This window comes from Carettochelys insculpta, chromosome 1, assembly GCF_033958435.1.
Source record: "Carettochelys insculpta isolate YL-2023 chromosome 1, ASM3395843v1, whole genome shotgun sequence".
In the NCBI taxonomy this organism is placed as follows: Eukaryota; Metazoa; Chordata; order Testudines; family Carettochelyidae; genus Carettochelys; species Carettochelys insculpta.
This window is the reverse complement of record NC_134137.1, coordinates 207723748-207736690: the sequence shown is the minus strand read 5'-3', so window position 1 is coordinate 207736690 and position 12943 is coordinate 207723748.

Here is a 12943-nt window from a genome sequence, read left to right as displayed (position 1 = left end):
TTCAAGCATCCCCAAGCAACATTAAGTAAACATTTGTAACACTCTAGCTACAAATTCTGCCTGTGTTTAGGAGGCAGGTATACCAATGAAAAAAGATGTTTTTCACCTATGTATTCACCTATTTCGTTTTTTTTTTCTTTTCTCAGCAGATCAAGACAGGGTGACCCAAACTCAAGTACAATGAAAACACCGCCTGAAATCTGTCTTCAGTAAGAGAACCAATATTCTTAATGAATGTTGCTACATCTTGTTATTCCTGGGGGACCTTTCTATTGCTCCATTGCATTTGTAAATATAACCTGAGCATTCCCATTAGCTGACAATATGTACTGCCTACCTGAAATTCCCTTTGTCAGTGTCTGGAAACTTTTTCCCATAACACTTTATTTACTATATGCAACTAAAAGGTATATAATAAGAATATACCCATCTTCCTGCCAAATCCATTTGGAAAAATATATTGAAATCTTATAAACAACGACTGTGAAAAGATTTTTAAATGGATATTGGATATTCTTAAGAGATGTATTCAAAAGCTCAGAAGACAGATATTTTCTTAAGTAGGGCAATACTGCGCATACCATAGGTATGAAATTCAGATATCTGAATGCAGCTGAAGCTGTACATTATTGACTCTTTCAGTGCAAATTTGTACGTCTTGCAAGAGACTGACATATTTTAAGCTATACTCTAATGACATATTCATAGTCGCTTTCTAATTATTTTCAGGGTCTGTTTTGGCACGGCAGCTCACACTAACAGCATCATTAACTCTGATGTGCAGTAACACAGTACTGATGGTATGCACAGCCTACTATATCCTGGAAAAACTAAATAATTTCCCAAGTTCAATTGAATCACTATTATTCTCTTGCTATATGTTAATGAGATTGGAAAAGCATTTCAGGTAAAATTATCAGAACACTAATTTAGACTTTATTGGCTCTCCATAGGGCTATTTTTTACAGGTTGTTTGTGCACAGTACCTCTGTTCAATTAAAGAAGATAAATAATCATGCTCTCAGTAGCACTCCTTCCCCATACACATTTCACTGCAACATTTGGAGGCCAATGCAAATAATTTTGCCAGGAACAATCTGGTTTTCATGGAGTTAAAAGTATACCTGCATCTTCAGTGAAGTCTGATATCATTAAAATACATAATGAAATTCACCAACTGGAATTCCATTAGAATTCTCATGTCAGCTCATTCTCCTGTGACTGTTTTCCAAAATTAACTAAGTTTGTGTAACTATAGACAAAACAAATCTGCATCAGTGAATCTGATGAAGTGGGTCTTGTCCACAAAAGCTCATTACCTAATAAATAAAATTGTTGGACTTTGAGGTGCTACAGGACTGTTTGGGTTTGGTTTTGTTTTTTTATTTGTTTTTCTGAAGCTGCAGATTAACACCACTACCCCTCTGAGAGTATAGACAAACTGGACAGTCTCTGCACCAAATGATGAATAGACATAAATCTGACATCAGGAACTGAAATATACGTAAAGCTATAGGAGAACACTTTAACATCCCAGGATGTTCAATAACAGATTTAACAGTAGCCCTTCTAATAGAAAAGAATTTTATCTCAAGATTATGGAGAGAGACATCTGAATTGTAATTTATTTACAAATTTGACACATTTAACCTAGACCTGAACAGAGATCTTAAGTATCTTATACATTACATAGGGCATTTTCCTACCTTTGGTATTAGCAGGAATGGGATGTACCCTACTTAATTTGCTTTATCAGGTGGTCTTACTAGTCACAGGTGACCTCTTTTTTCTTCCTTCCTCTCCCCTTCCTCCAACTCCTGCTGTATAAACTGTAGATTGGGGGCATTTGTAGAAGGACTGACACTATAGAATCACAGAATCATAGAACACTAGAACTGCAAGGAACCTCAAGAGGTCATCAAGCCCAGTTCCCTGCCTTCTTGGTGGGAACAAACACCATCTAGACCATTCCGGAGAGGTGTCCATCTAACCTGCTCTTAAATATCTCCAGTGATGGAGATTCTACAACCTCCCTAGCTAACTTATTCCAGTATTTAACCACCCTAATTGTTAGGAAGTTTTTCCTAATATCTAATCTAAACCTCTCTTGCTGTAGTTGAAGCCCATTGCTCCTTGTCCTATCCTCAGAAGCCAAGGAGAGCAATTCTTCTCTCACATCCTTGTGACCCTCTTTGAATTTTTCTCCCACTTCTGGTGACCTACTTGACAACCTCTATCATGTCCCCTCTGTGTCTTCTGTTTTCTAAACTAAACAAGCCCAATTCTTTCAGTCTTCCCTCATAGCTCATGTTCTCTAGACCTTTAATCAATCTTGTTGCTCTTCTCTCGACCTTCTCCAATTTCTTCACATCTTTCTTGAAGTGTATTGCCCAGAACTGAACACAATACTCCAGCTGAGGCCTAATGAGTGCTGAGTACAGCGGAATCACAGAATCATAGGGCTGGAAGGGACCTCAGGAAGTCATCTAGTCCAGCCCCCTCCTTCAAGCAGGATCAACCCCCACTAAGTCATCCCAGCCAGGACCTTGTCCAGCCGGGACTTAAAAACCTCAAGGGATGGAGAATCTACCACCTCTCTAAGCAACACATTCCAATGCTTCACCACCCGCCTGGTGAAGTAGTTTTTCCTAATATCTAACCTACTCCTTTCCCTCTTCAACTTCTGACCATTACTCCTTGTTCTGCCATCTGACACCACTGAGAACAGTTTCTCACCCTCCTTTCTAGAACTCCCCTTCAGGAATTTGAAGGCTGCTATTAAATCACCTCTAACTCTTCTCTTCTGTAAACTAAACAAGCCCAAATCCCTCAGCCTATCTTTATAGGTCTTGTGCTCCAGACCCTTAATCATTTTTGTTGCCCTTTTCTGAACCTGCTTCAGCAAATCCACATCCTTTTTATACTGGGGGACCCAAAACTGGACAAAAATATTCAAGCTGTGGCCTCACCAGTGCCGAATAAAGAGGAATAACTACTTCTCTAGATCTGCTCAAAATGTTCCTCCTAATGCACCCCAGTATGCCATTAGCTTTCTTGGCTACAAGGGCACACTGTTTACTCATATCCAACCTTTCATCCACCATAACTCCTAGGTCCCTTTCCTGGCTGTTACCTATCACCTTATTTTCTTCCAGATGAATTCTTTAATTATTTGCTCCTTTATTTTTCACAGCACAGAAGTTAAGCTGCCTCGTCTGTAGTTTCCTGGGTTGTTCTTTTTTTCCTTTTCCTTTTTTATAGACGTGCACTATATCTGCCTTTTTCCAATCTTCTGGAATCTTTTACGACTTCCAGGACTTTTCAAAGATGATAGCTAAAGGCTCAGAAACCTCCTCTATCATCTACATAAGTATCCTAGGATGCATTTCATCAGGCCCTGGTGACTTGCATACATCTAAGTTTTCTATGTAATTTTTAACTTGATGGTTTTGTATTTTGTCCTCTAAACCTGCCCCCCTTCCTGCTAGCATTCGCCATATTAGATAGTTCTGCATTGGTCTTCTTGGTGAAGACTGAAACAAAAAAGTCATTAAGCACCTTTCCATTTCCAAATTTCCTGACACTGTTTCTTTACCCCAACCCCCACCACCGCCACTGAGTAGTGGGCCTACCCTGTCCCTGGTCTTCCTCTTGCTTCTCATATACTTATAAAATGACTTCTTGTTACTTTTTATATCTCTAGCTAGTTTAAGCTCATTTTGTGCCTTGGCCTTTCTAATCTTGCCCCTGCATATGTGTATAGTTTCCTTATATTCATTCTCTGTAATTTCTCCTAATTTCCACATTTTATATTACTCCTTTTTGATTTTGAGATCATGCAAGATCTCCTGGCTAAGCCAACGCAGGCTTTTTACCATACTTTCTATCTTTCCTATGCAGAGGTATAGCTTACTTTTGGGCCATTAATAATGGGCCCTTTGAAAAACTGACGTCTCTCTTCAGTTGTTCTTTCTCTTAATCTTGCTACCAGCTCTCTGAGTTTATCAAAATTTGCATTCCTAAAATCCATTGTCTCTATTTTGCTGTTCTCCTTTTCACTACTTCTTAGAATCATGAACTCTATGATTTCATGGTCACTGTCTCTCAAGCTACCCTCCACTTTCAAATTCTCAGAGAGCTCCGCCCTACTTGTTAAAATCAGATCTAGGCCTGCTTCCCTCCTAGTAGCTTTTTCCACCTTCTGAAATAAAAAAATGTTATCTATGCAGTACAAGAAATTTCTGGACAGTCTGTGCCTCACTGTGTTAGTTTCCCAACACGTCTGGATAGTTGAAGTCCTCCATCACCATCAAATCCTATGCTTTGGATAATTTTGCTAATTGTTCAGAAAAAGCCTCATCCATCTCTTTTACGTGGCTAGGTGGTCTGTAGTAGACCCCTGTCATGACATCACCCTGTTTTTTTACCCCTTTTAACCTAACTCAGAGACTCCCAACATGTTTGTCTCCTCCATCCATCTCCACCTCAGTCCAGGTGTGCACATTTTTAATAGATATAAGCAACACATCCTCCCTGTTTACCCTGCCTATCCTTCCTGAGTAAGTTGTACCCTTCTATACCAATATCCCAATCGTGTAATATCCCACCAAGTTTCTGTGATACCAATTATGTCATAATTGTGTTTGCTTCTTGCATTTGTATATTGACATCTAAGATACTGATTTGTTCTGCTTAGTCCCTCTTTTTTCTCTGCTATTATAGCTCACGATCCCTCCCATTTCCAACCCAACACCTAGGTCTCCAGATTTTTTACTTACCTGTGGGCTTTGGTCACCTGTTCCTGTCAAAACTAGTTTAAAGCCCTCCTCACTGGATTAGCCAGTCTCTATCCACATAAATCCTTCTCATTCCTTGATAGGTGAATTCCATCCCTGCTTAGCAGTCCTTCATGGAATAGTATCCCGTGACTCAGGAAGGCAAAGCACTCCTGGCGACACCATCCTTGCAGCAAGGCAATCACCTCCAAATGCACCTCTTTCTGCCTGGGCCCCTACCTTTGACAGGAAGGATTGAGGAGAACACCACCTGTGCTCCCAACTCCTTCACCTGTACTCTCAGAGCCCTGTGGTCACACTTGACCTGCTCAAGGTTACACCTTGCAGTATCATTTGTGTCCAAACGGATGAATAGCATGGTATAGTAGTCAGCAGGCTGGCTAATCCTCGGCAACACCTCCTTAATATCTTGGATATGGGCTCCTGGCAGGCAGCATACCTCTTGGGATGACATATCAGGGCAACAGATGATTGGCTTTGTCCATCTCAATCCCCCTGACTGGATAACCACATCCAGTGGGTTCACCTCCATGCAAATGAAATCAATCAGTAAACTTTAGAACATGGAATATTCAGACTCTAATGGACAATCCACACATTCAGCAACCAGAAAATCATGGCAATTATTACCTGTGAGCTGAAATGATTCAACAGTGATATCACTGCCCTGGCAGAAACACATGGACCAGAAGAAAAAGAGCTAAGAGAAAAAGCAGAGGATACAATTTTTCTGGAAAGGAAACCCAAAGGAAGAAAAATGAATTCATGGAGTAGGATTTGCCATCAAGAACAAACTGACAAACATTCTATCTGAAGTTCCTGTCGGCATCAATGAGCATCTCGTGACTCTCCGCTGGAAGCTTACCAAAACAGGCAACTCTCATCAGTGCTTATTCAGCAACTCTAGATGCTGAAGATTATGTAAAGGAGAAGTTCTACATCCAGCTGGACACAGTCCTGAAAGATAAACTCAAAGATGACAAGATTATTCTCATAGGGGATTTCGATGCCAGTGTCAGAAGAGACACAGATCTCTGGCAGACTACCAATAGGAAAGAAGAAGTCAGTAACAGCAACTCCAACAGAGTCCTCCTTCTTATAAAATGTGCGTAACATGAACTAGTTACCATGAACACCCTGTTCTCACAGAAAAAAATAAGATCTCATGGCAACATCCTTGATCAAAGCACTGGCACCTCATAGATTATATCATCATCTGTGCTTCGAATCGATGTGATGTCCTCACATGTGCAATGACTAGTGCTGATGAGTGCTGGACTGATCACCAAATTATGCGATCCACAATTGCAAGTAGGATTGTCACCAAATGGAGAAGTCAGAGGAAACAGATCCAATGAAAGATCAATGTACAAGGCTTGAAGGACTCCATCAGGTGATGTGACCTCCAGACAGCGCTCCAAAGGAAGCTGCGGACAGTACGCCCTGAAGGTGTGGAAGAACACTGGTGTCAATTGAAAATTGCCATCATTGGAGCACGTGCAGAAACAATCAGCTACCAGACCAGAAAGCATCAGGACTGGTTTGATAAGAACAATGTGGAAATTGAATGCTTGATTGAGGCAAATAGGAAAGCCCTTAGGGCCTGGCAAAGTGACATCAATTGCACAATGAAGAGAGAAGCACATGCCAAGGCCAAGGCAGAAGTGCAATGGAAAACAAAGACTCTGAAAAACCAGTGGTGGACTGAGAAGGTGCAAGAACTCCAGCATCTTGCAAACCTCAACAATACAAGAGGTTTCTTCAAAGCTATGAAAGCTGTTTATGGACCGAGAAACTATGGAATCAATCCCCTGAGATGAAAGGATGTTACCCAACTCTTGAAAGACAATGAAGCCATTGCTTCTTTCTGGCAGGCATGCTACAGTGAGCTCTTGAATTGCACCTCCACTGTGGTCCTAGAATCCCTTGACCAAATTTCTCAGCAACCATTTGGAGACGATTTTGCAACACTCCCTACCTTGAGTGAGGTCCAAGCTGCCACCAAAGTAATGAAGTGAAACAAGGCAACCGGACTAGATAGAATCCCCACTGAAGTCCTCAAAGAAGGTGGACCAGAACTCAACAAATAGCTCCACCTCCTGAGTCTCAAGATCTGGGATAGGGTACAGATGCCACAGGATTTCAGAGGCAAGCTGACTGTCAGTCTTTTCAAGAAGGGTGACAAGTTGGACTGTGGAAACTATTGTGGCATGTCTCTGATGGCAACAGCAGGGAAAATCTTAGCTTGAATCCTTTCAAACCAATTCCTGCCACTGTCAGAATAAATTCTCCCGGAATCCCAGTGTGGCTCCTGACCATTCTGAGGAACAGCAGACATGATCTTCACTGCCCGGAAACAGCAACAACTTTGGTAGCATTGAAGAAACCTCTTGTATCATTGATGTTTGTGAAATGCTGGAGTTCTCACGCCTCCTCAGTCTACCATTGGTTTTTTCAAAGTAGGTCAAAATGGGAGTTGAGCAAGGCTGTGCATTGCCCCATCACAGCTCTGCATCTTCATTGCCATGACCCTTCACTTAATTGATGGCAAGCTTCTGTGCAAAATTACCTGGCCATCCTTAAGTGAACGGCCATGGTCAGGCATGTTAGGGTGAATTGCATGGACATTTGAACAACGCAGTGAGGTACGTGGGGTGGAGGCAGGGTCCAGAGACCCTTTTAAAGTGTTATAGGGAAATGTGCCTCAGCACAAACAGGCTAAACCAATAACCTCACACCAAGAACTGAGGAACCAAGTGAATTGGGCAAGTCTAAACCAGTCAGCAACGGGATTTACTGAATTGCTTGCAGACTGCACTATCTGCAGCCTTCCCCCCGCCCCCTGTCTAAAAATGACAAACAGTAAAAACCTATACAGGAAAGATCCATGGCTTCTGACCTAGCGGCCCAGAGGCGCCAGCTGCATACCTTAAAAGGAAAAGATAAAGCATGAGATGTTCGGTTGTGTAAAATGGGGAGGGGGGCCTAAGAGGGGCTGCAGGCGAAGAGAAGCAGAAGCAACCAGGATGTGATGTGTCATGCCTCGGGTGGAGCCAGCAAAAGGCAGGACTATAAAGGGGGGCAACAACGTAATGAGTGGGAGGAACTCCTGAATCCTGGATAGACCAGACGCTGCCTGCAACAAGGACTGATCACCCTTCGCTGCTCCTCCCACTGGCTCATGAGTTAAACAGAGTAGTGTGTGAATACCTATTGGTACCACAAAGAAATTTGTAACAGTATAGCTTAGATAGCCAAATGCAGTGTTTTGTTGTTTTGTTCCTGCACCTGCTCAGCTGTGTAAGTAAAAGTTAGCATTTGCATTTTTATCTCTGGTTTTCCTTTTAGTACCCTGCCATAGCTACATGTATTGCTGTGTGTATGCCTTTAGTTTCATGAGCCTGTAAGGGTCACGTGTAAGGCTGAGGCAAAGACGCCCCAGAACCCCTGAAACGGCTTTGGCCCAATGACCAGGAAGTTCTGAAAGCAAGTTGCCTCAGCTGGGAAGCGTGGTCCGCTGAACCTCGTGTTCTACAGGACAGTTTGTTTGTTTGTATCTGTACATCACACTCTCCTATTAACCCTTATGTCCTATCCTCTGAAACTTGAAACTCTCACTTCCTGGGCATAGATAACAGCTCTTAGAAATCAGGATAAATAACAGCCAATGAATTCGCCAACCCATAGGCTGTTTTAGATAACTACTGGGAATTAGAAATACTCAGGGGGTGTTTCTCTTTCTTTTGGGGGTAATTCTATTCCTCCTGTTAGTTGCGTGGTGTAAGCCAGGGCTATAATTACACCAGTTTCGTAATAGCAAAATCAATCTCAGTGGTGCGGGTCATCACTGAGACACAGCCCTCCTTTTTTTTCCCAGTTCAACACTTCATCCACCTCTCACCTCCACCCTTATTTAGGACTTGGAGCACAGCATATTTGCTCCTCAGCTTCCAGATGGTATGAAGATTGTCTGTGGAATGGACAGGAAGCTTTTCAGTCTCTGGTGGCTGAAGGCCAAAATCAAGACCTCCACAATTTCAATCATGGAGCTCCAGTACACCAATGACAATATTGTTGTTACTATTTCTCCCACAGCCCTTCAGACCCTCTTAAATATTTGTGTTAAAGCATATGAGACTCTCGGCCTCACACTGAATACCAAAAAGCCCAAGGTGCTCCACCAACCTTCACTGATGGGACACTCTCGTGCACCTTCTATTGAAGTCAAAGGAGAATTTGTGGAAAATGTGGAGCACTTCCCATACCATGGAAATCATCTTTCTTCTATAGTCGACATTGATGTAGAAATTCAACATCATCTGAGCTGTGCAAGCTCTGCTTTCACCCACCTGAGACAAAGGGTCTTTGACAACCAGGACATCTATCCCAAGACAAACCTCCTTGTACACCCTGCAGTGGTTGTTCTAGTGTTACCATATGCATGTGAAACCTGGACAACATACAAGCATCATCTGAAGGCACTTGAACAATACCATCAGTACTGCCTCCAGAGAATCCTAAATATCTGTTGGGAGGATGGGTGCACAAACACTAGCATCATGGAAGAGTTGGACATGACCAGCATTGAAGCAATTATCATTCATCGACAACTTTGTTGGACTGGTCACATGGTTAGGATGTCTGATCAGCCCCTCCCAAAACAGATTCTCTTTTTTCAAATTGGAGGAAGGACAAAAGAAAGTTGGTAACGAGTGGAAGGACATGCTGAAGGCACACATGAAAAATGCAACATTATTGTCGACACTTGGTAGAACTTTGCCCAACACTACCCCCAGTGGAGAACACTAATCTGTGAGAGGGTGGCATAATCTGAGAGGTCCAACCGCAGTGCGGATGCAGACAGTTCAGATGCAGAGAAGAAGAAACAAACATCAAAAACTGCCCCTGGTCCCTCCCACAGCTACTAACACCTGCCTCTTCTCTGATAACATCTGTGGCTCTAAAATTGAGCTGATCAGCCATCAACAAACTCATATATAGGAGGGTGACATGAATCATAGAATTCTAGGCCTGGAAGGGACCTCAGGAAGTCATCTAGTTCAGCCCCTGCCTAATGCAGGATTGACCCCAACTAAATCATCCCAGCCATGACTATGTCAAGCCAGGACTTAAAAACCTCTAGGGATGGAGATTCCACCGCCTGTCTTGGTAACACTTTCCCGTGCTTCACCACGCTGCTGGTGAAGTAGTTGTTCCTAATATCCAACCTACACCTCTTTAACTTTAGACCATTGCTCTTTGTTCCACCATCTGTGATTGCAAAAGACACCCTACTCATTATCGAGTGACCACTAAGAATTACCTCCGTATTTGGTTATAGAGATGAAAAGCTGTTGTTCAAATGGGAACATAAATTAATAAACTTCTCGTTCCATTAGCCCTCTACTTTTCAGAAAGCCCCTTTCCTGATACTCAGGGGTTTTTTGTATAAGGAGGCAATTTGTGGGAACGTCTTGTTAAAACATTGCCAGCCCCTCACAACCAGGATGTGCTCATCTGCCTATGCAAAATGGCCAGCTGACAACATTCTAGAGATTAGCAGTGTTCATCTTATAGGAGCTTTAGATTTTTATAGGCTTATTTCTTATGTATAGCTTGAGTACCCAGCACTGAACAAAAATCCTGCTTCACCCTCCATGAGTGACCAACAGAATATGAGTCATAATGTGAACAGGTGTCATTCTTCCCCATGGAAAGTGGTAGGAAACAGGTTGATTTAAAAAGCAACCAATTTAATTTGCACAACTGACTGAGGTTTTTTGGTCTCTCTCCCACCCTTCTCCCACACACCCCCTGCCCCCATACGCCACAGATTGATTTGCATGGAATTATTTTCCTGTAATGATAATAAGTGGTGTCCCTAAATAGAAGTAATCTATCTTTCATATTTTAATATAATCAGTGCATGCCCATCTATACTGAAGTGTTCTACCACAAACCAAAGGTGCATCGACATTAGGAGCTAACTTCCAAGTTAACTTTGAAGTTAGTCACTACTTTGAAGTAGCCAGCGGGCAGCCTACCCTTGTTTTCCCTTACTTTGAACTTAACTTTGAAGTAGGGAGCCCAAATTTGAAGTCTTTACTCTATTCTCAGGAATAGAGTAGTGCCCTACTTCAAACTTTACCTTTGAAGTAGGGTGCATGTAGACACTCACCTTCGAAGTAAGCAACTTCCAAGTTATTTTTGCGGTGTAGACACAGCCCAAGAGTTATTAGTCAATAAAATTAACATTTTAACAAGCACGTAAAGAAGCCTAGAATATCTGTTAGTCTAAAACATATTTGTTAGTCTATAAAGTGCCACAGGACTTCTTGTTGTTTTAGAATATCTGATTGGACGTGTCATGATATGATAGTTACAATTGTTAAAACCTTGATATTAGGAGAGAGGTTAAAGAACGCAAAGTTATACTGTCCACAGAAAATGAAGTTACATGGTCTAGCACTGTGTGAAGTCAGCAAGTACTTCACTACTTTAATGAGCTGAGTTGATATTTCAGTTATCTATGCCTTACAACTGGTGTCTCTGCCAGCTGGTAGCAAGACACTCCTGCAGACTTAATCAATTGGTAAAGTTCAATTGTGGCTGGATTCATTTCATTGTGTGCGCAGCCTACAAATTGCCATGTTGGAGACTGAGACTGGAGACTCAGACTGGGACTCTGGAGTCAAGCTCCATCTGACCAAGCCAATATACTGTGTATTAAAGTTGCCCCTGCCTGAAGTCAACTGGGCCAAATTAAGCCTTGGCATAAACAAGCACAATTTTACTACATCAATAAGATAATCAAAGGTATATAATGAAATCAAAGCAAAGAATAGTAATGAGCTCCAGGAGAAGACTTTTACAGAACGGGGCCCAAATATGTCAAATCTGAAGTTAGAAACCATGAAAATCCCAGGACAACAGTTTTATAGGAGCAGAAATGCTGATCTTCCATGTGTCTTATTAGGCTACATCTACACTGGAGAGTTTTGTTGACAAAATAGGGTTTTGTCAACAAAACTCATGGAGTAAAAGGACTTCTAAGTAGCTCAGGCACTTCAAAGTACAGGCGGGTTAGCCACAGCTACACACAAGCCAGCACTTTGCGGTTTGCCGCTTTGAAGTTGCTGCAGGGGTGAATTAGCTTAAGGAAGTGCTGCATATGCACTGCAGCACTTAGTTAATAATCTCCCGACAGCCTCCTCCCTTCGAAGCTTGGAGCTAATGTAGACACAGCCTTTGGGGGTGTCTACACTAGGAACTAACTACAAAGTGGACTTCAAAGTTAGGCACTACTTCGAAGTAGCCAGCAGAGAGTCTACACACATTTTCCCTTACTTCAAAGTTAACTAGGTTAAGTTAACTTCAAAGTTAGTAGGTAGCCCAACTTCAAAGTCCTTACTCCATTCCCAGGAATGGAGTAGTGACCTACTTCGAAGTTTAACTTCAAAATAGGGTGTGGGTAGATGCTCAACTTTGAAGTTGCTTACTTCCAAGTTGTACTTCAAAGTAAGCAACTTCAAAGTTATTTTTGTAGTGTCAAACAGCCTTTCCATTTCAAAATCTGCTCAAATATTATTTTAAAACAGTCACAAAACATTTAAAATTATTATAATAAAGTTTCAGTTTCATCCGAACAAAATGCTTCATTTTTTCTTGAAGTAATTTTTTTGATACTCTGTGGATTTAAAAAATATTTTAATTCCAACCAGAAAAAAATAACTAAGTGTTTAATCCAGCTCTACTCCTTAGTCAAGCAGGAGAAATACTATGTGCTCTTATGGCTGGAGGTTGAAGTCTGAAAGATTCAATGGAAGTAAGAAAACATTTTTTTTTCTTTTTCAAACATGGAGACTAATTAATTAGTTTAAAAAATTACCAATATAACAAATTCTCTATCACTTGCAGTCTTCAATTGAAGACAAGGTACCTTTCTAAATGATCAGCTCTATTTCAACCACTATTTTGGAGGTTTGATGCATGAATTGCCTGCTGAAATTATATGGCCTGTGTTATGCAGGAGGTCAGGTTACATGAGCACAATGGTCTCTTCTTGGCTATTATTTTAATAGTTTTGAGCTTATTATTTGAGGATTTAATTCATATTGAGATCTTTAGGAATTTTTCTACTGAGGTGT